We start from the raw sequence: 26,981 nt of genomic DNA, 5'->3' as shown, positions 1-26,981 counted from the left end.
GAGAGTCGTCAGACAGGGATCTGACCCTCAAGACCCTCTTGCTGGCCCTGGCATCGGCGAAGAGAGTTGGGGAACTTCATGGTCTATCCTTCGACGTAAGACACTCCAGGGAATGGGGATCTGTGACGCTCGATTTCGTCCCTAACTTCGTTGCGAAGACTCAGAAACCGTCGATCCCAGACGACAGGTTCGAGTCTTTCACAATTCCCTCCCTAATGGACTTCACCAATAATGATGTGGATGAGATGCTGCTTTGTCCTGTGAGGGTGCTACGGCGCTACCTGAAGAGAACTCGACACCTCAGGCCTGAGTGTCGACGCCTCTTTGTTAGCACCGGGGTGACCAAGAAAGAAGTATCCAAGAACACACTTTCTTTCTGGCTGCGTGAGGTGATCAGGAGAGCGTACGAGGCTGATGGTAGTGACGACATCCGTACGCTCAGTCCGAGAGCCCACGAAGGAGTGTGAGAGTTTGCCTGATTCCGAATGGAAGATGTATGATTCGTATGTACGCAAGTTAGAGCGTGACAGAATCAGGAGGTCTTCCTCCAGAAGTGCATCAGTGAGCAGAAGTCAGGGTAGTATATGTCACCTGCTAACCCTTCTGTAGACTTTGTTTTACCTAACCCTGTGGTGTTGCCTTTGGGCCCTGAGGTTGTGTCTGCGGAAGGTAATGCCCTTTCTGTTATTATGAAGTCCATCCGTAATTTGGAATCTAAAGTGCTCGCTCTCCAATCTAGTGTTGTGAAGTGTGGTGACGGTGTTAGTGCCCCTAGTGTTGTGGAGGATGATGCTTTTGAGCGCCCCAGTCGCTCTAAGGTTGTTCCTGTGAGAAGGAAGAAGGCGTCCCCTCACCCCTCGTCTTCTCACAGGATCAGCCCTTCTCCTGATCGGGAATCTTCTCCTTCTAAGAAGATTCTCCTTGATATGCAGCAGCAGTTGGCCTCGTTTTTTTGCCAAGAGGGAGGCAGAGCCGCGTCGCTGCAGGAAGGATTCGAGGCTGCCTATCAAGAGGTCCAGGCAGTCCCCCTCTCCTTCTCCTCGTTCGTCGCCCTCCTCTGCTTCGTCGCCTTCTAGATCCTGTTTACCTCCTCAGCGCTTATCTAGAAGTGTCGATGAGCGTCATGCAGGACGCTCTCTAGACCGTAAGGCTCGTCTTGGCGATGATCGCTGTACTTCTTGCCATGACGCTCCTCGCGCTCTTCTTCGTGACGCTCGGCGTGCTGTTCACCAGGATATCTCTCAGGCTGCTCGCTATGATGCTTCTGTTGCTACTGCGTCCCGTCAGGACGCTCGTCGAGATTCTCACCAAGATGCTCGCAAGGACGCTCTTCAGGACGCTCGGCAGGACGCCCCTTTCGCTGATCATCGGAAAGCTTCAAAGTATGCAGTCAAGGATCCCCGGCCTTGTTCTACGGACCCTTCGTCGGTAGGAGACACCTTTTGCGAGCTGGGCCTCAAGGTTTAATTGCTTCACGGTCTTTGAAGGACTCTTCTGTTGCTCCTGTGGATGAGGGAGTCTTCATCGTCATCATCGGACTACAAGGTTTTGGGCCGCCTTTTGAGGGATTTGTTTGGCGACAAGTTTCAGCCTTCAGCCCCTCGCTCTCCTCCTTTGCAGTTGGCTTCGTTGAAGACGAGGAAAGCGCCAGGATTTATCAAGATCGCCACGTCTCTGTCTACAAAGAGCTTTCAAAAGAATCCATGACTGGATGGACTCCAGAAAGGCCCAAGGCAAGACTTCATTTGCCCTGCCTCCAGCGAGGTTGAGCGGAAGGGCGGGCATTTGGTACGAGACGGGAGAGGAAGCTGGTTTGAGAGAGTTCCTTCCTCTTCCCAGGGGGACTTTGCCAGCCTGGTAGACACTCCTAGGAGGTCTCTCCTGTCCTCTGCAAAGGTTTCCTGGACGCTTTCAGAGTTAGACCATCATCTGAAAGGGCTGTTTAGGACGATCGAGGTCTTTAACTTCATAGATTGGTGTTTGGGAGCCCTGGACCTGCAGTCTTGGAGTCCGGACTCACTTTCTCTTGAGAAGCTGTCCAGTGTCTTAGCCTGTATGGATAAGGCAGTCAGGGATGGTTCTGATGAGGTGGCCTCCCACTTTTCTACGGGGCTTCCTAAGAAGAGAGCCTAATACTGCAAGTTCACGGCGAAGTTGGTGTCTCCTTCTCAGAGGGCAGAGTTGCTGTTCGCCCCTCTATCTAGCCATCTCTTCCCACAGTCGATGGTAAAGGACCTAGCAGTCAGCCTTCAGGAAAAGGCGACCCATAAAGCTGGCAGAAGGCGTTTCTCTCAGCCTTCTGAGCCCCGACCTAATGTTGTTTTCCGATGCGTCCACTGGGGCTTGGGGAGCAACACTGGGAAAGGAAGAAGTGTCAGGCATCTGGAGAGGGGAACAGATGTCCTGGCACATAAATCTAAAAGAATTGGGAGCAATTTGGTTGGCTCTCCAGTTCTTCGAAGAACAAGTCTTTGGCCGAGTTGTCCAGATCAACTCGGACAATACCACAGCTCTCGCGTATCTCAAGAAGCAGGGAGGAACACACTCTCAGTCCCTGTTCGAGTAGCAAGAGAAATCCTGCTGTGGGCACAGGCACGGAACGTAACGATCCTCACGAGGTTCGTTGCAGGAGTTCAGAACGTCCGTGCGGATCTTCTCAGTCGACGGCAGCAACTGCTAACGACCGAGTGGACTCTTCACCTAAAAGTATGTCACAAGTTGTGGAGGCTATGGGGACGTCCCTTGGTAGATCTCTTCGCAACATCGAAGACGAAGAGGCTTCCTCTACTGCTCCCCTGTTCTCGATCCGGGACCAGTAGCGATAGACGCCATCCTATGGGATTGGACGGGGATGGACGTTTATGCCTTTCCCCCATTCAAGCTCTTGGGAGAAGTGATCAGGAAGTTTGCGGCGTCAGAGGGAGTGAGGATGACGCTGATCGCCCCGTTTTGGCCTTCGAGCGACTGGTTCACAGAGGTCATGTCCTTCCTAGTGGACTTCCCAAGGACTTCTTGGGACCCTGCCCGGGAGAGTCGATCTACTCAAACAGCCCCACTTCGAGAGGTACCACAAAAACCTCTCCGCTCTGAGTCTGACTGCGTTCAGACTATCGAGAAGTTGGCCAGAGCGAGAGGTTTTTCAAGACCAGTGGCAAGAGCTATTGCCAATGCAAGGAGAGCTTCCTCTCTTGCAGTGTACCAATCGAAGTGGGCCATCTTCAGGAGATGGTGCAGGAAGAAGGGCATTTCCTCCACCATGACTTCTGTGAATCAGATTGCCGACTTCCTCCTTCATCTGAGGAAAGTTGATAAGCTGGCAGTCCCAACTATTAGAGGATACAAGAGTATGCTGTCAGCGGTCTTTAGACACAGAGGTTTGGATCTGTCAAACAACAAAGACCTTCACGATCTTTTGAGGTCTTTTGAAACCTCTAAAGTGGCTCAACCAAAGCTTCCGTCATGGAACTTAGACGTAGTATTGAAGTTCCTGATGTCGAGTCCTTTCGAACCTCTACATTCTGCATCTTTAAAGGACGTGACCAGAAAGGCTATTTTTCTAACTGCTCTAGCTACGGCGAAGAGGGTTAGCGAGGTTCAAGCCATCAGCAAACATATAGGTTTTAGGGGACATAATGCGGTATGTTCCTTAAGCCCTTCGTTCTTATCCAAGAATGAAAACCCGTCTAACCCTTGGCCCAAGAGCTTCGAGATCAAGGGGATGGCAGAAATTATTGGGCAAGAATCAGAGAGAGTCCTGTGCCCTGTCAGGGCTCTCAAGTTTTATTTAGAGAAAACGAGAGAGAGTCGAGGTCCTTCGGACAATCTGTGGTGTTCCGTCAAGAGACCAGACTTGCCTATGTCAAAGAACGCATTGGCGTTCTTTTTAAGAAGTACCATCAAGGAGGCTCATTCGTCCTGTCGAGATGGTGATCTTAGACTTTTTAGAGTTAATGCTCACGAGGTGAGGGCCATCGCAACCTCGGTGGCATTTCAAAAGAACATGGCACTCAGTGACATCCTGGGCGCCATCTTTTGGCGAAGCAACTCTGTGTTCGCTTCACACTACCTGCGGGATGTGAAGACGACATATGAGAACTGCTGCTCTCTAGGGCCATACATTTCCGCAGATACAATCTTGGGGGCAGGAGGTAGCACTCATCCTATCCTGTAGAAAATGGTTAGGAAGAGTTTTTAATTTTGTTTTGTTTTTTGGTTGATGGGTTGGCCGCCAGAGGCGGACTTCCCAGTTCTTAGCGTAAGTTAGGATATTTTAACTTTTGCTAGGCTTGGTCAGGTGGTGGTTTATTACTTCGTTGCCCTCATAGTATGGTCAATATGGTCTAGTCACATTGTGGTCACGCCCCCGTTGACAGATCATCTAGAAATCACCAGTAAAGCAGAAGCAGACTTAGGTGACAGTACGTAGTCACAAAGTCAGCTATGCTAACAGGTAAGGAACCAAAATGTCAATCATCTACATGTAATTTGTTTCCTAAATCCTGTTCTGTCTCTTCCCACCTCCAATGGTGGGATTCAGCTATATATATATCTGACAGGTAAGTTTCATGAACAAAATTATATTGTTATGATACAATAAAGTTTGTTCATACTTACCTGGCAGATATATATAATCAAAGTACCCACCCACCTCCCCTCAGGAGACAGTGGCACTAGAAAATCTGAATAGAAAATGGGAATGGTTCCTGATACCCGCCTCCCAGCGGCGGGAATGGGTACTAACCACCTGACCTCCCACTGCGTGAGTCGTAAGTTTAGAAATTCTGTTGGACTTCGGAGAATACAGCTATATATATATCTGCCAGGTAAGTATGAACAAACTTTATTGTATCATAACAATATCATATTAATAATACATACCTGTATAATTTATCTAGTCCCACCCATCCTACTCCATGATCTGCCTATCACAACTTATTTTCAAGGGAAGGTTTTGTTGCTGGCAATGGCAGTGTTGCCAACTGGCAGACAGAATAGAAGGTAACAGGGTTGCCAACGTGGTAAATTTTGGTGCGGTTTTTGGGGATTTAGGGCTAGATAAATTATACAGGGAAGTATTATTAATATTAATTTTATTATAAAAGTTCCATATTTGTCTTTTTGCTTCCAACTATAAAGCTCTTGTTTGCTATTCATAAGAGGCTGTGCTTGCCTCCCTCATCAATTAGTCCAGAGGTCTGGCCGTTGGTCATGCAGTTCCCATACTTTGACTAATTGTACAAAGGCCAGGTTCCCCTCCTCGCTCTTACGACCAGGAAGGGAACCATGGTTGGGCGAACACCAGTCTGTTCACATGACTGGCAGATTCCTCCCTCAAATCATTGAGTCTTCCTTATGTAAGGGACTGAGGTTTGTATAACATGCAGGAACAAATCACATTTTTAAAGTAAATTGTATTATTCCTAACTATACAAACCTGAGATCCTTTACATTTATGCCCACCTCAGCCATTCCTCATTCTGGTATCTGAACTGAAGACCTGAAAGGCAAAGTTGAGTGGAGACTGACGAGTGGGAGGGGCATCCCCCTTACCGCAGTAACCAACGACCTTGTTTGAAGGTTAATGGCTATTACAGATCCTGTTCACAAGCAAAATCCTATGTAAAGACCTTCAGGTTTGTATATTAGGAAAAATACAAATTACTTTAAAATTTTTTATATACATATTTGGATACTTAACCCTCTAACGCCGAAGCGGTAAAAAATATTGTCTCCCGTGTGCCGGAGGTGTTTCAGAGTGAGCGCGGAAGCAGAAAAAATATTTTTTTCAAAAAATCACAGCGCGCTTAGTTTTCAAGATTAAGAGTTCATTTTTGGCTCCTTTTTGTGTCATCGGCTGAAGTTTAGTATGAAACCATCAGAAATGAAAAAAATTATCATTATCATATATAAATAATGCGATATATGATAGCGCAAAAACGAAATTTCATATATAATTGTATTCAAATCGCGCTGTGCGCGACAGTTAAATTGGTAACAAATTACTTTTTTTTGGTTTTTTTTCATTGTAATGTACACTAAATTGCAATCATTTTGGTATATAACACATTGTAAAACGGTAAAAGCAACACAGAGAAAATACTATCACAAAATAATGCATGAATTTGTAACGCGCGGACGTAAACAAATATTTTTTTCAAAAATTCACCAGAAATCTAAATATTGTCCTAGAGACTTCCAATTTCTTTCAAAATGAAGACAAATGATTGAATATTACTATACTGTAAGAGTATTAGCTTACAATTGCAGTTTTCGACCATATCTGACGAGTTAAAGTTGACCGAATGTCGAATTTTTTTATATATATATTTTTTATATGCAATTATTTCGGAAATAAGAAAAGCTACAACCTTCAAATATTTTTTGTTTTATTCTACATGAAATTGCGCACATTTTCATATATAAAACTCTATGAAATGCCTAATATGAAAAGGAGCAAATATTCTGAGAATGGTACATACACATTTCGGAGATTTGTGGCGGAGAATCCGCGGGCGGAAGGAAGGAAAGATTTTTTTTTAATTCACCATAAATCTAAATATTTTGCTAGAGACTTCGAATTTGTTTCAAGATGAAGATAAATGACTGAATATTACTAGACTGTAAGAGTTTTAGCTTACAATTGCGTTTTTCGACCATTTCGGTAGAGTCAAAGTTGACCGAACGTGGTTTTTTTCTATTTATTGTGATTTATATGCAAATATTTCAAAAATGAGAAAAGCTACAACCTTCAATTATTTTTTGTTGTATTCTACATGAAATTGCGCACATTTTATGCATGACACTTACCTGACAGGTATATATATAGCTGTATTTTCTGAAGTCCGACAGAATTTAAAAAACTTCCGACACACGCAGTGGTCGGCCAGGTGGTTAGTACCCATTCCCGCCGCTGGGAGGCGGGTATCAGGAACCATTCCATTTTCTATTCATAAATTTTCTGTCGCCGGTACTGAAAACACCTGTTTTCAGTACCTCCGGCTTAGGATTTTGGAAACTTCATTTGCCGCTAAGTATCCTAATTGTCTTTTTAAATTTATTTTACTTGGATTTGTGGCTAGGCATACGCTATCTTAAATTGATTTGAATTTGATTCATTTTTGCATAAGATATCTGAATCTAGTTAGGCTAGTTTCAGAGGGTGTTGTCTGCAAAGATAGGGTGTGGCTACCGAAAGCTTCGGTAGTTCCGCACTTGGGGGGCGCAATTAATCAGTAAACATGTCTATTTTCCGTAAGGAAAAAGTATGATTCGTATGTACGCAATTAATCAGTAAACGTGTCTAATCCGTAAGGAAAAAGTTTGTTTAGTATGTACGCAATTAATCAATTACGAAAGTCAGGCTAGTGATACTGCTAAACGCTAACCTTCCGGTAGACTTTATTTTGCCTAACGCTGTAGTCATGGCCTACGGGTTATGACTATGTCTGCGAGAGGTGATCGCTCTCCTTCATTGTTGTGAAGAGTTCTACTTCTGTTTTTGTTACGCCTAACCCTGTAATATTGCCTTCGGGCCCTAAAACAGTGTCTGTAGAGGTTATTGCCCTTTCTCTTATACTATTTCGATTCGTAACTTAGAATCGAAAGTGCTTGCTTTAGAGAGCAATAGTTAAGTGGCTAACGTGCAGTGACAGTGCCCCTTGTGTAGTGGAGGGTGCGTCAGATCGGCTTATAACGCCTCTAGGTCTAGACCTCTGTCGAACTCCCAGAACCAAGGGAGAGGGCATGTCGAAAGCCGAAGGAGGGTTACAGGGAACCCCACCGATCTGGCGTGCCTTCGGCAGTTTCTGATGAAAATCCCCAGACTGCCAAAGTGCGTGCACATGCACGAATCCTGAAGGATTGCTTCTCGTCCTCCGAGGCGTCCTCCCCGCACAAGGGTGGAGCTCTCGGAAGGACTCGCGCCCTCTAAGAAGCTTTATAGAAGAGGACGCTTCACGCTTCTTCTCCCTCGTTATGTGTTTCAGTGAGAAGTAAGAAGGCGAAAGTTGCCTGATCACGTGTATTCTTTCCACCAAGAAATAGGAAAAAGAAGGCAGTTTCTCTCGCTTGTTTTGACGCCTGTCAGGAGCGTGACGCTTTTCTGCACGCTTATTTGGACGATCGGCTTGAACAGGACGCTCTTTGGATGGACGCCACTCACCAGTAGACGCCGAGCGTCCTCGCCAGTGGCCGCCGAGCGCGCACCAGGACGCCGAGCGTCCTCGCCAGTGGACGCCGAGCGCGCACCAGGACGCCGAGCGTCCTCGCCAGTGGACGCCGAGCGTCTCGCCAGTGAGGTACGCCGAGCGCGCACCAGAATGTTTCTGTTGAACTCTTCAAGCTCTTGTTTAAGATTTGAGCCTCAAGAAAGTGAACAGAACTTCGTCTTCGAAACCCAGCAAGACCTCGGGTTTCGTGAATTCAAGAGGTCTCTGTCAATATTGCTTTTCGCAAAGGTGGATGGAGTTAAGGAAAGCTCAAGGGAAGATCTCGTTTTCTCTACCTCAGTCAAGACTTTGAGATAAGACAGTTAGGGTTATGTAAAGGCTCGACGTCCTGAACGTCAGGATTTTCGGCAACGTTCAGTAGGATTCTTGCAAAGGCACTCATCAAAAGGACGCTCTTCAGGAAAGCGCAAGACAGGACTTCCTTTGCCATACTGCCAATAAATTTAAGCTTTTAGACCATCTGAAAGGGTTTTTCAGATGATAGATTATTTTGTTAGTTTCTAGTCGAGACTTCCATGCCGATTGAGCATCGTCGTTATACTACCGTAAGCCCAGTCTCTTAACAGGATTCTTGTCCCTTCTGTTTGAGACGGAATCGAAAATAAAAGGCTCGACTTCCTGGATTACGTTTTGTCAATTCAGTGACTTTCCCCCATTGACAATATACTATCGTTTTGTCAAGTAAGTGGGTCTCCCCTCATTGACAAAATATCTCTCTGTACCGTTAATGGGTTAGTTCTCATTGACAAACATCTCATTAACTTGATATTGCGTAAGCGAATAAGGACAAGGTTCGGAAGAGCTCTCCTTCCTCATTCGCAGACTCGTACAAGAAATAGACTGGTAGACTACGTCAATGAACGCTTATGTCCAGTATCTTAAGAAGCTTGAGCTGTCTGCTTCGATTCTCTAAGTTTTGTTCATGAAACTTGCCTGTCAGATATGTATGTAGCTGTATTTCCGAATTCAGCTATATATATGTCTGCCAGGTAAGTATGAACAAACTTTATTGTGATATAATAAAATTTTTTTTGCCTTGCGTTATTTTACTACTGGTTGGTTCAAGTCATACACGCTTGCTGTAGTTACCTCTTCGGATGGCAACCGAGAGGTCTATTGTCTACTATTTTAAGGACATTTAATCGTCACTCCCTGCAGCCTTCCAGGAGTTTCCAATTTATCTTTTACCGTTGTATGGTAGTGTTCTGACGACACAAACGCATCTATATATTTAGCGTTTTCTGTTTTGCTTAAATATACCAGCTTGAGAGTCTCTTTTTGTTCAAAAAATAACGGACCTATTTCTTCGTAGAATAGGGTAGCTGGCAACCCAGACATAAAGTTAAGAGACGACGTTCGTAAGCTGCTGGCTGCTGCTGTGTCTGACTGTCCAAGTTCCACCGAGCCATAACAGATCGTGCGCGGTCATGCGCGGTAGGTTACGTCTCTCTCTCCTGCGGGGTTGACTGACTAACCGTATCTCTGTGCTGGCGTGTTACGTCTCTCCTGCGGGATTGACTGACTAACTGTATCTCTGTCCTACAATCACGGACTTTAGCCTAAGATTGAGGGGATTTCTTACGTGAATGAATAAAACGTTGCATTAGTTTTGCCTTACTATGTTCAACAGAGTTATCTCTTAATCCTTTCGGTGCTCGTTACCGCACGGTATAGAACTACGAGTCTACCGCAACATTGCACTTTTATATGCTCTCCTGCTTAGGCAAAGCGCAGCCTTATAGGGAAGTAAGCATACTTGGGGGAGGGAATGGATGAGCTTGCTGGGGACCATTTCCTTCCTGAAGAAGTTTGTTTCCCCGAATAGACTGCAATTCAGACACAGTTTTTTACTACCGGGAAAACTGGAATATTATTCAAGATCTAGGAATTATTCTGAACATCTCTCAGTGCGTCATGATAGAAAGAAGGTGCCGGACATCTGGATAGTGTTTCAGATGTCCTGGATCTTAATCTGAAAGAAGTAAATGCAATTCGGTCGTCCCTCCAGTCCTCGAAACGAGTTTTTGGAACCAGTGGTCCACATCAACTCTGATATTCCACAGCTCTCTCATATCTTAAGAAGTATCTTCTCTCGGGTCCCTTGCTCGAGTTTACGAGAAAGAGCCTATTATAACAACAGGCGTAGAATGTAACGATCATCTAGAGGTTCGTTACAGGATTGCAAAAGTCCGTACGAATCGTCTCGATAGATTACTAACATGCTAGGTATTTTAATTAAGTGTGTTCTTTTTATGGTTGTCTGAGAGGGTTATTTCCTCTTCAGTATGTGAAGTGTAATGTGTTACGTTAGCTTTGTGTGTGGTTCAGGTGGTCTAACTTATCCTAGCATGAATGCCCCTGTAAGAGAGGGCTAGGGTTTCCTGTCAACAAATTGGTCACGTCCAGTTGTCAGACCCTTGTTGTTAGCTTTCTCAACAAACAGGTCACATCCTAGTTGAGAGCTACTAAGGTTTAGCAGGCTAAGAGGCAGGACCTACGAAGTCAGCTACCTTAGCAGGTAAGGAACTTAATAAATAATTTAAAAAGTTAGTTTAATTTTTGAATTATGACGATATTGCTGTCTGTGACCCACCTCCAAATGTGTCAATCAGCTATATATACGTATACCTGCCAGGTAAGTGTCATGCATAAAAATGATATTGTTATGATACAATAAAGTTTTATGCATACTTACCTGGCATGGTATATATAATTAAATTCCCACCCTCCTCCCCTCAGGAGACAGGGTTCAGAGAAAATCTGAGGAAAACGGGAATACTAGTTCCAAGTACCAGCGCCACGGGAACGTGGGGAGATCACCTGAACTACCAGTGGTCTAGCGGTTGCCGAGAGTTTTGAAATTCTGCCAGTGCGAACAGACAACAGAGAATGTTGTTTGACAGATTTGCATCTGTCAAACAACAAAGACCTTCACGATCATTGAGGTCTGTGGAATCTCGATTCTAGCTCACCATCTACTTTTTGTCTCGCCTGTTTTCTCGGAGTCAGACATCCGTGCGAGATCAGGCGACATATAGTAGCCCTGAGTTTCTTATTGACGAAGTCGATTGCGGACGACGTTGGGTTGCGTTGATACACCCCCAAGGTTTGCTTAGATTGAATCGCCCAGGCAGTCCAGACACTCATCCTTCAGCTAAGAATAGTGCCTTTTGGTCTTCAGGGTACAGCCTTGCTGTCCTTGATTCGTCTGACTGGTCAACTGGTCGTTCACCTGACTTTAGTACAGACGTGCATTTCCGGATCGAAGCTTTCAATATGGAACTTAGACGTAGTCTGAAGTTCTTGATGTCAAAGCATTCGAACCTCTCTCCTGCCTGTTAACTTCTTGTATGGTGATCAGGAAGGCCTTCTTCTTTAACCACCCTAGATACGACAAAGAGGGTTAGTGAGATTTTAAGCCATCGTCACAAGTTTTTGGCTTTAGAGAACACAAGGAGGTGTGCTCTCTAAGCCTTTCGTTATGGCCTAAGAATGGAAACCCTTTTTGTCCTTGGGCCAGGATCTTGGAAGCAAGGATGGCACAAGTTAGTGGGGAGGAGCCAGAGAGAGTCCTGTGCCCTGTCAGGTCTCTCAAGTTTTATCTACTTAAAATCAAGAAAGTCGAAGTCAGTCGGGCAATCTTGCAGTGTTCCGAAAAAGACCAGACTTGCCCATATCGAATGCTCACGAGGTGAGGGCGCGGCCTCGGAAGCATTTCAACAGAGCATGGCACTCAGCAACATCCTGAGTACCATATTTTAGCGAAGCAACTCTGGGTTCACTTCACACTCCCTGCGGAGATGTGAAGATGGCATATGAGGATCTGCCTGCTCGCTAGGGCCATAACGTTGTCTGCGAACACAATCTTGGGGGCAAGAAGTACTACTCATCCTATCCTGTAGAAATGGTTAGGAAGAGCTCTTAATTTAGTTGTGGAGTCGCTGACAACGGCGACTTCTTAACTCTGAAGCCTTAGTTAAACACATTAACTTTGGCTAGGTTGGTCAGGTGGTGATATATATATTATATATATATTTATTTACTTCTTAGCCCTCATGGGTATGGTCAATATGGTCTAGTCACATTGTGGTCACGCCCCCGTTGACAGATCATCTGGAGTGCACCAGCTTTATAGGTCTCTACCTCGCTGGCAACTTAGTAAAGCAGAAGCAGACTTGGGTGACAGTAATCACGAAGTCGGCTATGCTAACAGGTGGAACCAAGATGTAAATCATCTGCATGCATTTGTGTCCCAAAATCCTTCTATTCTGTCCCTTCCCACCTCCAACGGTGGGGTTCAAACCTATAATAGATATATCTGACAGGTAAGTTCATGAGGCAAAATGATATGGTTATGATACAATAAAGTTTGTTCATACTTAACTGGCAGATATATATATATTCAAGTACCCACCCACCTCCCCTCAGGGGACAGTGGAAATAAAAATTATGAATAGAAAATGGGAATGGTTCCTGATACCCGCCTCCCAGCGGCGGGAATGGGTACTAACCACCTGGCCGACCACTGCGTGTGTCGGAAGTTTTTTTAAATTCTGTCGGACTTTAGAAAATACAGCTATATATATACCTGCCAGGTAAGTATGCATAAAACTTTATTGTATCATAACAATATCATTTTTCATATATAAAACTTTATGTAACGGCTAATTTAAAATGGTGCAAACATTACCACAATCGCACGTATGATTTTTTAGGAAGAGTTACCGCCGCGGACGTAACGAAATGTTATTTTTTTCATAAATTCTCCATAAATCGAAATATTGTGCTAGAGACTTCCAATTTGTTGCAAAATTAAGGTAAATGCTTGAATATTACTAGAATATAAGCGTTTTAGCTTACAATTGCGTTTTTTCTACCATTTTCGGTAGAGTCAAAGTTGACCGAAGGTTGAAATTTTGGCAATTATAATTATTTATATGAAAATATCTCAAAACTGATAAAGCTACAAACCATGGGTTGTTTTTAGTTGTATTGTGCATGAAATTGCGCACATTTCCATATATAAAACTTATATAACGGCTAATTTTAAAATGGTGCAAACATTACCACAATCGCATGTATGATTTTTTTCGGAAGATTACCGCGCGGACGTAAGGAAAAAGTTTTTTCATAAATTCACCATAAATCGGAATATTGTGCTAGAGACTTCCAATTAGTTGCAAAATTAAGGTAAATGATTGAATATACTAAATATAAGAGTTTTAGCTTACAATTGCGTTTTTCGACCATTTCGGTAGAGTCAAAAGTTGACCGAAGGTTGAAATTTTGGCAGTTATCGTTATTTATATGAAAATATCTCAAAACTGATAAAAGCTACAATCATGAGTATTTTATTGTTGTATTTTACATAAAAATGCGCACATTTTCATATATAATACTTCATGTAACGGCTAATTTACTATGGTCAAAAATTATGTCAAAGTGACAAAATAATTTCCGAAATGTGTCACAGATACTTTTAGTGCGATAAGAAAGAAATTCGCGCTTGCGCTGGCCTGCGTAACGATTGTAAACTAAAACAACACCTGATCCGTGAACTCCCAGCAATCCCCCAAGGCGCGTGATTCAAAAGTTTAGGCTGGTAGGTCTATAAGTATTTTTCCGCGCTTTTTTAAAAAAACTTTTGTAAGTCGACGTAAAATACGTCCAGTCGGCACCCGAGAGACAAAAAATGTCAACGTAAAATACGTCCAGTCGGCGCTTAAGGGTTAACTAGTGTTAAAGTAGACCCCACCCAGCTTCCTCACAAGTTATTAGTTATTATGCTTTGAAGAAGAATTCTGATGAGCTAACCATTCAAAACATGCTTATAGAGGACAGGTGTACCAGACAGCTATCCTGGTTCAGCCGTCTGATCTTTTGTTTGAATGCTGACTCATTTATCAGCACAGAGATATGTATAAGCTTGACCAGCAAGTATCCAAATAATAAATTTTATGAAAATTTATTTATTGCATATAAACATTCATTGGTTGTAAGTTGCAGGAGATAAAAACTTTTATGGACTGTTCAGCATTATGTTTTTACTTTACAGACCAGAAAATGCATCACTTCTCATCGAGGCGCCCCAAGTTGTTATGTAGGAGTGGTCTTTCTGTGGATATTCTCTACATTTTACCATCATTTTGTAGCATTGCCACACTCATTGTGTCAAGAATATATAAAGTCAGGTTTCTTTCTGCAAAAAAGTATGTTGCAAAATACAGTCTTTTTAGTGTGGTAACTAATTTGAATATTGAAAGAATATGAAATGGAAACCAACTTGTTGCAGACTGAATGCAGGTTATTGAAGTATGTCTGTATTTTTTATTTGAATGTTGCCATGCTGCAACAACATGAATGTAATCATTGTGGACTGTAGGACTCTCAGGTCAGTACTTATCAATGTTTTTGTTCCTCTCGGTGAAACATGTTGGTATAGAAAGTATGTTTTGCAAAAAGTAGAGAGGATTGAGAAGGCAAAAATGGCAACCCCACTTGCTAGTGGTTCAAGAACTGAGGCTTGGAAAGAAAACAAAGACTCATCTAAGGACAGTGAATTGGTGACTCCAGATAACTGTTATGTTTCCTTAATTCCCAATGAATTATTGCTTTATATATTTTCTTTTCTTAATGTTTATGAAATTTGTCGTCATGTGTCGCCAGTGTGTGTTAGGTGGTGGAAATTATCAAAAGATCCTTCTCTTTGGAAGTACTTGAAATTTTCTTTTGAACATAAAGTTGAAGGGGAAAAGATAAAGCAGATTTTGGAACTGTCCCCCCATTTAATTAGTCTTGAACTTGAGAGTAGGGAGGATGGTGGTGATCTTGTTAGCCATGTGGCAGCATGTTGCCATCGACTTGAAAAACTTACTGCAAAGTTTTGTGATGGTTTGACGGAAAACACATTTAGAAACTTGGTTGAAAATTGCCCAGATCTTTTCTTATTTGAATGTGGAAGGTTCCAGTGTAGTAGCAGTGAATGCTATCATTTGATGGCAAAACTTTAGTGTACTGAGACATCTCAATTTGTCACACTGCCACTTCTTAGATAATGTAGGCCTTGTAAAAATTGCCAAACATGTAAGCATCTTGAGTACATTGATATAGATGGCATTACTGGTATTCATGACAATGCCGTTGTATGTTTAATGAGAGAGGTTGGCAATTCTCTTACACATTTGTTTCTAGATGGTGAATATTTAACAGACATTGCATATAAATCACTGTCATCTTGCACCCAACTGAAAATGCTTGGAATTTCATTTTGCGAGCAAATGACTGATGTAGGACTTTCAGGAATCTACGGATTAAAACAACTGACCTTTTTGAAGCTTCGGAAGGGGGTCCAGCTGACACCAGATGGCTTGGAAAAACTGTTTGAAAATGGGCCTTTGCCCCAGCTAACTCATATTAATTTGGGGGAGTGTTCTTTACTGAGTGACAAAGTGTTAATTGCAATGGCTAAATCTTGTTCACAGTTAACAAATTTGGTGCTGCATTGGTGTTGGGAGATTACAGATGTAGGGATCAGTGCCATAGTTAACAATTGTTCTCACATCCGTGTTTTGGATCTTGTGGGAGTTTTGCAATTAACTGGGGAGTCATTTATGGATATTAACACCAAGCTTCCTAATCTAGTCATTCTTGATTTAGAACAGTGTAAGCATGTCATTGATTCCTATCTGCAAAAAATTGTCACCGATGCAAAAAACCCTTTGCTAAGGGTTTTTGACTACTGGGGAGATCTTGTGTTACCTGTAGAAGAACTGCATGAAGAGAAAGAGATATGCTCATCTTCTGTTTGAGAAGAGTTTTGTATGTTTGCAATTTCTAGCAAGATTTTCAATTTTCTTCAGAAGAGAATCGAACTCATTTATTGCCATATTCTGTATTTACTGCACTGTACCAATTTATACCGTATCAATGTGTTCATATAGTAAATGGCACCCTAGTGCACTGTGACGATGAGAAATGTTTGGAGGTGTACATCATATTTTATTAAGAATCTAATGATTTTACTATATGTATAATCTTTGAATGTAGTGCCTTTATTGATTAACATTGCCTTTATCAAATATCATTACCTTTTGGGGAATGACACTACCTTTTGACCTTAGGGCAAGCATTCAATAACACAAATGGTTTTTAATGTTTTCATATGAGAGTTTGTATTTGCTATCACACAGTTTTTGTTTTGCAAAATACATATACAGTGGTCCCCCGTATTTGCAGGGGATGCATACCAGAACCCCCTGTGAATAGTTGAACCTGCGAATAGTAGTTGGAACCCCTATGAAAATGCTTAAAACCTCCTATTTTGTTAGTTAAAACTCAAGAAAAACCCACTAAAAATTGTTATACTTGTTTTTTTAATAGTTTTATCACAAAAAGTGCATTTTATGATGAAATTGATAGAAAAACAGGAATTTGTGAATATTTCTCATAGAAAAATACAGTGAATAGGCGAATTTTCTGCGAATAATGCGGGGAAAGGTTCCAGAGAGAAATCCATGAATGTGTGAGTCCGCGAATTTAGAGAACACGAATATTGGGGGTCCACTGTATTAAACTACAAAATTTTTGTTCCCAAGTAAATACAAACCTTTGTTCTTTACTTAAAGATTTAGTACGAGTGTAGGCTGGAAATGGCCATTCAGACTTACTGAGAAGTTAGTCAACTACCAACAACTAGGGAAAACACTACCCAACTCTGCCAGTCCAGCATACACTTTGCTTCTGACTGCCATCGAGTTCAGACGTATCTCAGGACACTCTCCAACTTTGGCGTTCAAACGTTTTCATGAATAAACTTCAGAAATCTTTTCATTTTTTGGTTTTTTGACTGTGTTTATTGTTAATAGGATTCGAACCCGTCATTCAAATTATCTTTTTTGCTAAGAATTCAGATCACTTTTCTTTGCCAGGATGAATACTTGTTTTCATTGGAAACATAGTGTTCATGGTGGCAGCTAAGTCGCTCTCCAATTTACAGAATACTGTATTTACTGTATATACTTGTGTAACACGCGATCTCGCATATCACGCTACCCCCAAATATTCACCCTTAAAGAATTATTTTATCACGTATCTCACGTATCGTGTGTTAAATTTATGAGACCAAATAACAATAGGCTAACCTCTTTTCCTCCTCTTTATTCCATTTTTTAGTTAGGTTAACCCCTTTTCCTCCACCTCTTTACATATCCCATCGTCTAGTTAAGTTTAAAAAGTAAAAGAGAATACCTAAAATATTGTTAGTAATGATATACTTGTTTTGAAAATGCATACTGCTTGAAACACCTGATTTGCTATGAACAATCAAATCCAAGAACAACAGCCTTTTTGCTTGCATTTCAATCATCGTACAATAGTAAATAGTTACTGTCGTAAAGGTACAAATGACGTTAAGGAGAATAGGACTGATATATTTTTACATTACTATGTCCTTACTCTCTTTGGAGAAAAGATCGGCAGGGGCATATATACTGCTAAATTTAATATGTAAGTTTTAGCTGAAGTTGAGGAAAGAATGCTGATCTGCTAACGACTATTATTGTGCATTGGCAACATGGATTAAACTCTCGCAAACTTCGGTATAGTACCATCAAACTCGACCGCAAAACAAAATTTGAGATAAACGTTGTTTTAATCAAAACTATTTTCATGAAAGAACACATTTTACTGTTTTCACTCCAATAAAGATAAATATGTAAAGCTTGTAGTATTCTGACGAGATCAAGTGAAAATATGGAATCTGTTGATTTTTTTTTACGCAATAAACATGCCCTCTGCGCCATTTACTAACAAAAAAATAACTAAATTTCATTCACAAACAATACATATATAAGTGATATTTTGACTTTAAAACACTTCATATAACATAAAATAACTTTGTCCCATATAAATAAAGTATCTTGAGATTCATTTGTTCTAACTAGAAGCAAGAAAGTTGCTCTGATTTGAGTTCAATACAGCAAAATAAACTTACCTCGCAATCACACTCTGGTGCTTTCCAAACTAAAACATTGATTGATGTTTGTATTTTATAATACAAACAAATAGTAATATGAAAATCCATATACGTATGTAATATTATTGGATGCAGTGAAGTAAATCATAACTTTTTAAAAGATTGATGGAAAAGATGTACTATATCCATTATTCTTGCATTTTGTCATACAATGCTAATATGTGATTACTTATTCAAATTTTATATCTCATGTATGATGCGATACCCCCTTAAAATTAGCTCCAAAGTTAGGTCTTCAAAATTCGCATGAAATGTGAGTAGTATATACGGTACCTTTCAAGTTGTAAGATAGGGACTTTGAAGCACTTCGAGAGTTTGGTTTGCCTTAAATAAGGTATATTCCTCCTATAGTAGCTTTCTTTATATAACTTTATTCTTGTGGCCTTGTGATTGAGTCTTTGAATCTAGACATGACCAGCCCTGCAGACAAGGGGAGTATCAATATCGGTGAGAGGATGAGGAGGTATTCTCCTTCCTTTTTTCACTTTGTATGTCATCGTCCTTCACATTGACTCCACTCTTTATAACAGCTGCGAGCTTTGAGTAGGGGAGTCTGTCCCACGTTTGAAATTTTATTAGGCTGCTTGCAGGATGCTCTTCTCAGGATAAGGCAGGAAAGCTAAGTCACTAACAGCAATTGATTGTCCTGAGAAAGGTTGGCACGAGGTGCCATTCCCTTAGACTTTAGGTTTTCTTCTCTCTCATCTCACTGTAGGCTTTCAAACGTGCATTGACTCGAGTCTCCCTTACAAAACTCCCAAACAGAGAAAGGGGAGTGGTACCCAGCTGCATGGCTCTTTCGCTTCTCGTTATCCAGTCTAGGAAGTGGCTATCGGGAACAGTAGGCTCATAGCATTCTCACTGTCTATCTAGGGCCATGGCGACGGGAATGTTACATCTCCCCTCACCAAGACCCACCAGGATTGCGCAAAGGGGATTTTGTACAACCCATTTGCACTGCTCATTCATTTTAGTAACCTGATCCAGATTGGATTAAGGGTAGCAACAGGCTTGTATTGTTTTCTCTGGTTATTGTGGGCCACAAGGCCTGGTAATAGGGGCCACTGCAACACCTTTTATCATAACTATGAGGTTCACACAGAGAGGGAGTTGCACAACCTATTTGCTTAGCTCATTTGCTTGCTGTGTTCTGTTGGGGGAGGGGGGGGGGGGGGGGGGGGGGGGGGGGGGGGGGCAAGGTGCTGGTGGTTCTCAGCAAGGGAGTCCTATGCTTCTATTGTGACTTTCAGGTCACATAAGAGTGGCTTGCATGACTGGTTTGCTATCAGCGCACTCAATCTTTGGACTAGGTTTCCTTGTGCAGTTTCGGTATGCTTTTTCCCATTCCTCCTATTCTTCCCCTTCCAAAACTACCAAGTGGAGGAAGGTGAAGTCAGCTTAGCCTAGTTTTTCCCACAAAAAAAGAAAAAAAATCTGGCTTGATCTCTCGTGTTATAGTCTTTTCTGCAAAAGACTTACAGGGGCTCAAACTAGCTGTGCCTATGTGAAAGGGCCAAACCAACATTACAGGTAGACTGCTCTCTCTCTTAGTTTTCTTATTTGCTCACTAGAGAGTAAGGGAAGTTCATGCTGGTGTCAGCTTGAACCCATTTCTCCTTCGATCCGGACTATGTAGAATATTTTGGAATACATTTGACCCCAAATTATTTATGGTCCAGAATTCATGGATTCATGTAGTGTTTGCGCATATAACTCAAAATAATTTAAGGAATATTCTCCTATTCACTCATTTTTTCGTAGATGGTGCTATCTTAAAGTATTCGCTAATTTTCATTTATTATTGTGACTTGCATTTTTCTTGATAGAAAATTATGAACTAATTTTCAAATATTAAAATTAACGTAAACAGCAAAATTAAACTAAAAGGGATTTTGACGAAGGAAAAATCTATTTCTGGGTGATTGGCTCGTGTCGCCCTATGAAAGGATCCTTAATATCATTCTTTCTAGGTAAAATTAATCTAAAATTACCAGAGAAAAACAAAATTAAGAAAATGTCAGTAAAACTGACTCGCTCACTCTTAAAAAGAAGTGTCGGTATGGTAATAGGGGCGAGTGGGAACACTACCACGAGACATTCACCAATTAGACCTTCCAATCAGAATCCCCACAAGAGAGAGCCGATACCAACGGGCGATGCAGCCGCTACTACTACTACTAGAGGACGCCACGGACAGCAGCGCCCCTAGCGGTCATCCTTAATCTAAAAACATCTTGTCCTGCAGGGGGGGGCAAATAATACAGGGTGGGTTTCATAGGGCGACACGAGCCAATCACCCAGAAATAGATTTTTCCTTCGTCAAAATCCCTTTTCTGGGCTCAGCTCGTGTCGCCTATGAAAGAGTACCAGAGAAACAGACAAGATGGAAAAAAGGACACAAATGAAAATAAGTTGTAAAATGAGGGATATAATATAAGTAAATCAATTATTACAGCATATAAACTAAGTACTTAAGGCTAACTTATTCTAAACAGTGACATAAAAGAAAGTTAGTAATGTAAAGTACTTAAAATTACAGTAAACATAGTAAAATACAATAATGCAGTGTAATTTTAACAAAATAGATTTACTTAGATAACTTATTTACAAAATATACAAACACATTGTGTCCTACCCTAGCATAAAAATAAGGGTAGGTACACTGAAGTACATTATCAGTACATAGTGTGGATTGTCCCTAGCAAAAACAAAAAAAATAAGGACAATCCACTAATATGATCTCAGCGGCTAAGGCTAGGATATCCGAGTAGCATGGCGATAGGGTGAGGCATGTTGGATGAGGTAGGTAGAAAGGAGACCTGGATCTGTACTACAACTACTATACAGTATCAGGGGAAACAATGTTTCCCGCTGCTACTGCTGAAAATTTTAAAGATTCCAAGGACTTTAAATAATGACGTTTAAAGACTGTCGGAGATTTCCATCCAGTATACTTTTTAAGATCCTCAAAGTTCATATGTTGAAAGTAATTAATTGAGGTGGCTACTCCCCTGATGTCATGTGCTTTTGGGAATGAATCAGGATTGGCTTGTTTAATGAAGTAAAGGATTTGTTGTCTAATACCTTTTACTGACAAAGTACACCTTTTTCTCTCATGAAGAGAGACCCTGAGGATCTTGAGGATGTACGAGATAGAAAAGCTCTTAAAGTTGATACTGGGCAGAGAGAAGGTCTTGCGGAAGTGGGATGACTTTCCAAGGGTGGGGCCCACCTTGCAAGAGGATCCTCATTTTTAGCCAAAAAAACTACGATCCGGAGCAAGCAGAACTTCTCCTGAGGGGAGGAATTCCACATGACCCGCATCTCTGGATAGAGCCGACAGTTCTGAAATTCTAGCTCCTGAAGCTAGGCTTAATAAGAATAATGTCTTTCTAAGAAGCATTATAAATGTACAAGACGAGTTGTCAGTATCTGAAGCTAGTTTGAGGACATCATTTAAGAACCATGAAACTGCAGTAGGCCTTTGAGAAGGTCTAAGTCTAGCACAGGCTTTAGGAATAGACGTGAAATAAGATTCAGTCAGATCTATCTGGAAACCTAACTGAAAGATCTTCTTCAAAGCCGATTTATGAGTAGTAATAGTGCTAGCTGCTAAGCCTTTTTCAAACAAGGATCTGAAAAAGGATATAGCTAAATTAACTGTCATGGTTGTAGTGTTTGATTCTTTCAGGAAGGATGCTAATTTTTTAACAGCTGAGTCATATTGTCTAATAGTTGACTCTCTACTTATGATTCTAGGAAGAGGATATTTTGTGGATCAATATTAGCACTCTTTATTAGCCGCAAACTTCATGAAGTCCATAAAGTTAGGGTCTGAAGAATTCCTGAGGAAGCGAACACAGTCCTCATTTGTACTGATTGTGACAGCTTGGGATTGGGAATCCGTTGAGGTCGGAGACCAATTCCAGAAGTAGAGGATACCAGTTGCTCTTGGGCCAGTCCGGTGCAATCAGAGCTACTATTCCCTTGAAAGTCCTCAGCTTGCTCAAGACTTTCAAAAGGAGATTCACTGGAGGAAAAGCATAAATTTTTCTCCACTGATCCCAATCTAACGACAGGGCGTCCGTGGCATAAGCCAGAGGGTCCAGGTTGGGGGCCACATAGCAAGGGAGCTTGTGGTTCGCTTGTGAGGCGAAGAGATCTACTTGGAGACCTGGGACTCTCCGGCATATCCACCGGATGACCCGTCGTCTAGGGACCATTCTGATTCCAGAGGGACTGACCGGGACAAAGCGTCTGCTATCACATTTCTTACCCCCGCCAGGTGAGTGGCGGACAGATGCCATTTGTGTTTTGCTAGAGCAAAGATGGCTATCATGACATGGTTCACATGCTTGGATTTGGCCCACTCTGTTGATGCAATGAACTACCACTGCACTGTCCAAAACTAGTCTTAGATGAGACTTTTTTCGGGGGAAGCAGTCTCTTCAAGGTAAGAAATACTGCCATTGCTTCCAGAACGTTTATGTGGAGCTGGCGTAATTGAACTGACCAAGTCCCTGAACCTGTTTGAACTGAGAATATCCCCCCACCCCCCCCGGACAGGGAGGCATCCGTGTGAATGGTTAACACTGGAAGGGGATATTGAAGGGGTACCCGCTTGGCTAAGTTCTTTACTTTTGACCATGGACGGAGTTGATTGCGAAGGATCTGTGGAATTACTGACAACTTGTCTCGAGATTTGGCGTTCGCTCTCGATCGCCAAACTCGATTTATATCTTTTAGCCTTGCTTTCAGGAGGATATCTGTCACCGAAGCAAACTGAAGGGACCCTAGGATTCTTTCCTGGCTTCTCCTTGATGTTTGTTTGCATTTGAGAAATTGTCTGACAGATTTTGCTATTCCTTCCGTTTGGCCACTGGAATTGACAGATTGTGGGAAGACAAATCCATTGGATTCCCAGCCACTGAAAACGAGACTCCGGGGTAAGTCTGGATTTCGTTTTGTTTATTTGGAACCCCAGATGTTCCAGAAAGTGAACTACCTTTTTGGTGGCTTTGAGGCATTCCTCGACTGTTGGTGCCCAGATCAACCAATCGTCGAGGTATGCTGCTACCATGATTCCCTGAGTTCTCAATTGTTGCACAACCACTTCTGCTATTTTCGTGAATACCCTGGGGGCTACATTCAGACCGAAGGGCATCACTTTGAATGAGAATGTCTGATTTCCTAGCCTGAATCATAGGAATGGGCGGAAGTCTGGCTATAGGGATATGATAGTATGCGTCTGTAAGATCGATGGAGCATGTGACGGCCTCCACGAGGAAGTAAGGTCCTTACTTGCGAGAGGGTAAGCATCTTGAACTTGTCGCAGCGAATGAAAGAGTTTAGCTTTGACAAGTCTAAGATTACCCTTCTTTTTGTTGAGCCTTTCTTTGGCACGCTGAATAAGCGACCTTGAAATTTTAGATGCTTGACTCTCGCAATAGTCCTTTCTGAAGGAGTTCCTCCGCATAATCTTGTCAATTCCTTTGATGGTATTTGGCGGAATGATTTGATTGGAGGAGGATCTTTGATCCAACTCCAACCCAATCCTTTGGACACATATGCTCTGTGCCCATTGCTGAACCCCCACCTGTGACGGAAGAGGAACAGCCTCCCCTCCTACCTGGGGAGCCTCATTGTTGATGGGCGGGTTGACCACCACGCCCTCCCCTGAACTGCTTACTCCTTGTCGCCCTCCCTGCGCCACGTTGGCGAAAGTAGCCTCTCGCCCTACCTCTTGATTGTCTATTAAAGGTAGGGTAGGCCTGACCTTCATACGTAGGGTTGAAGGCCGGCGAGAGTGCGTAGGAGGTCGAAGGTTGTGACTGAGGGAGAGCAGGAGGATAGGGTGGTTCTGCTTAGAAGTAGAAGGTTGTCCCTGTTGGGTAACCGGACGGCCTGAACGAATTGCTGCTGTTGCTGGTGTTTCTGGTAAGGCTGGAACCTTTTACCAGACTTCTTTGGTTTCTTACCAGCAGTGGGGACGGATTCTTGCTTCCTCTTTAGATGAAATACCCACCCCGCCTAGCTCTAAGGCTCTGGTTTGAGCCTAGCCGCCTCGTGGTGTACTTCATTTACAGCGGACTCTGGGAAGAGATCCGCTCCCCACATGCTAGAAGCCAGGAGTCTATTAGGCTCGTGCCTAATAGTTGCACTCCTGCAGAACGTGCTTTCGGCAATTCCTCCTAGCTTGGAAGAAGTCGAAAGCATCCGTCTGAACTGTCTGAAGCTGGGATTTGGCCAAGATTTTAAACAAAGGTTCCGTGCCATACGAGAGAGCAGCCATCTCTGTTATGATCAGCGAATTGAGGGACCTGCCAAACCTAGTTCGCGCGTCGAACTCCGATGAATCAAGGAATCAGGCAGCCTTGGGAGCTTTTCGCCGAACTGGTCCATGGCGCAGTCCGGTTTGAGCTTACCAAGCGTGAACGTGGCGGTGGCAAGTTCTCCCACAATTCTCCAAAAGCTGGGAAGAGCGGAGAAGTAGACTCTGCCTCCCTTAGCTGTGGCATGGACTCGTCCTTGAGGACTGCCTGAAGAGTCGTCTCTACTATTTTTGTAGCGAACGGAAGAGAAGCCTCCTCTTCCGTCGCAAAAATAGTGAAAGGACTCTTGTAAGCCTGGAGCTTGGTGTTTGTACACTCCCAGTCCTCAAGGCAGTGAACCATTCACGTTGAGCATGATCCCTACTGTAGAGAACATTCTCCCTAGAGATCTGTCCTCCCTAGTAAGCGCCGCTACGGTCAGCCTAGCATAGCCAATGAAAGCTGCGTCAAACCCGGAGGATAAAACTCGAAGTCCTCAATCCTTTGAGTTCCACACTCCGGATAGAGATCATACCATCCTTAAATGGAGCGTAAGCGGCTACTCTCCATGGGTTCTCCATAGAGAAAGCTGGTAGTGAGTCATATGGTGGCAGCTGGACAATACCAGCACTTGTTACTGGGGAGACTGGAAGGGGGACCTGAGAGAGCCCAGCTACTCGGTCCTCATTCTCTCTAACTCTGTTAGAGAGATCTTGGATGGACTGGCCCGATTGAGACAGAGTGCTCGACAGTTGTGCGAACATCTGCTCAAACTTTGTCCCCAGGGCGGAGACTTGAGAGCCGACCAACTCACCCACCTGTTGCATCACCACTGCTGAGAAAGCAGTGGGATCAAAGGTGCTGGGTCCCGCTACTCCAACCGGCGTTACCGGAGTGGATGCGGTAGGGGCCGGAGAAGGCATTGGCTCGGCGGGAGCGCGAGCCTTCTCCTTAGAAGACTTGCTTCTAGAGCTCTTCGAGTAAGAAGAGCTCGGCTTGGCCTTCACCGCGTCAGCATAAGAAGTCGAAGACTTCTTAGCTGAAGAAGACGAAGATGACTTCTTAGAAGTCATCTTAACTAGGGTCTTCGGTTCTCTCTGTCCCTTCACCTTTGGGGGTACAGAGAGAGAGCGGGAGAGCGGGTAGGGATCTCAGATCCCACAAAGCCTTGGAAAGAAGCACTTGAAGAAGGGACAGGAGAAGATCCAGGAGCGCCCAAGGAAAGACCTTGGGCACAGACACACCTACCTCAACCAACAAATCCTCCGCACCTACCGCCATAGGTTCAATGTTAAGGTCCAGGGTAGCGACGTCCGGGACCGACTCCTGTGTGGCCACGACCCCGAAAGACTGCTGCATCTCTTGCTGGATGGAGGCTATGAGAGGAGCTGCGGCTAAGGGGTCAACATACCCTGCTGACTTGCCCCCGGGGAAGATCTGAACGGCCAGCTTCTTGTCTAAAATGTAAGGCTGGCCTTTGGCGGCGTTCTTCCCGAAGCCGCCTACCCACGCTTTCAGGGTTGCAAGGGCGACCTCCCTCACACCAGCAGCCTGAAAGGAAGGCGAAATGAGCTTCTAATGGCGGGATGGATGGGGTTACAAACTTATGTCTAAGAGTTGTTAGTAAAACGATAAAAAAGTCTATAATCGACTTACTCCCTCCACCAGCTGACTGGCCAGGTCGTAGCAGATGGCGCAGGCTTCCGGGTGCCAGACGATCATATCGTTGTACGGCGTGGCACATGGAGCGTGAGACCTGCACTCATCGTGGCCGCAGGGGTCGTACAACGTCGCGTTGCATCCCAGGACCTGACAGTTGGTAGCCTGTAAGTGGAAAGATACATAAGTATCAGGAGAACACTTACAGCCTAACAGTTGCTCCGCTAGGTGCCGGAGCGGAGCAGAGAAAGTTAGATTAAACCAGAGCCCCGCCATATACGTGTGGTAGGTAGTAAAATGGTTGGTTGTCCTAGGCTACGGCGGAGACAAGAGATAGAATCCAACCAGGTGTGGTGGTAAAATGAAACCACGACGGATAATGGCGGAGATGGTATACATATGAATAATAAAATTATACAATTCATCGAAAATTAGGGTATATCCTTAACAATAATAATAATAATTATCAAACCTTTCCCCACCCGCTACTAGAAGAGTGCCCGGGTAAGAAGCAAGCTCCCTTCCGGTAGCGGGGGAGAGATGCAAGGATATAGTAGGCAAGCAACCGACCACTAGTAGTGACCACCCCGCCCGCTGGCGGAGCCAGTAATCTATAACCAAAGGGGCGGAAGGCTCCGTTCGTTATAGAAAGGGAAGGTGGATGAGCCACTGGGGAGGGGGGAGGGTTCTCGGCGTAACACGGCGGGAGAGAGAGAGGGGGGGGGTGGCCTACTCCTCCCCGTCCAACAA

At 43.3% G+C, this 26,981-nt stretch overlaps 1 pseudogene; it reads left to right on the top strand.

Moving 5' to 3' along the window:
- Window positions 1-14,425: 14,425 nt before the first annotated feature.
- On the top strand, window positions 14,426-16,290 carry LOC135221861 (F-box/LRR-repeat protein 2-like; annotated as a pseudogene).
- Window positions 16,291-26,981: the final 10,691 nt, after the last annotated feature.

Source organism: Macrobrachium nipponense, chromosome 3 (genome assembly GCF_015104395.2).
Source record: "Macrobrachium nipponense isolate FS-2020 chromosome 3, ASM1510439v2, whole genome shotgun sequence".
Lineage (NCBI taxonomy): Eukaryota > Metazoa > Arthropoda > Malacostraca > Decapoda > Palaemonidae > Macrobrachium > Macrobrachium nipponense.
The sequence above is the reverse complement of the archived record's forward strand: the minus strand, read 5'-3'. Positions and strand labels throughout refer to the sequence as shown.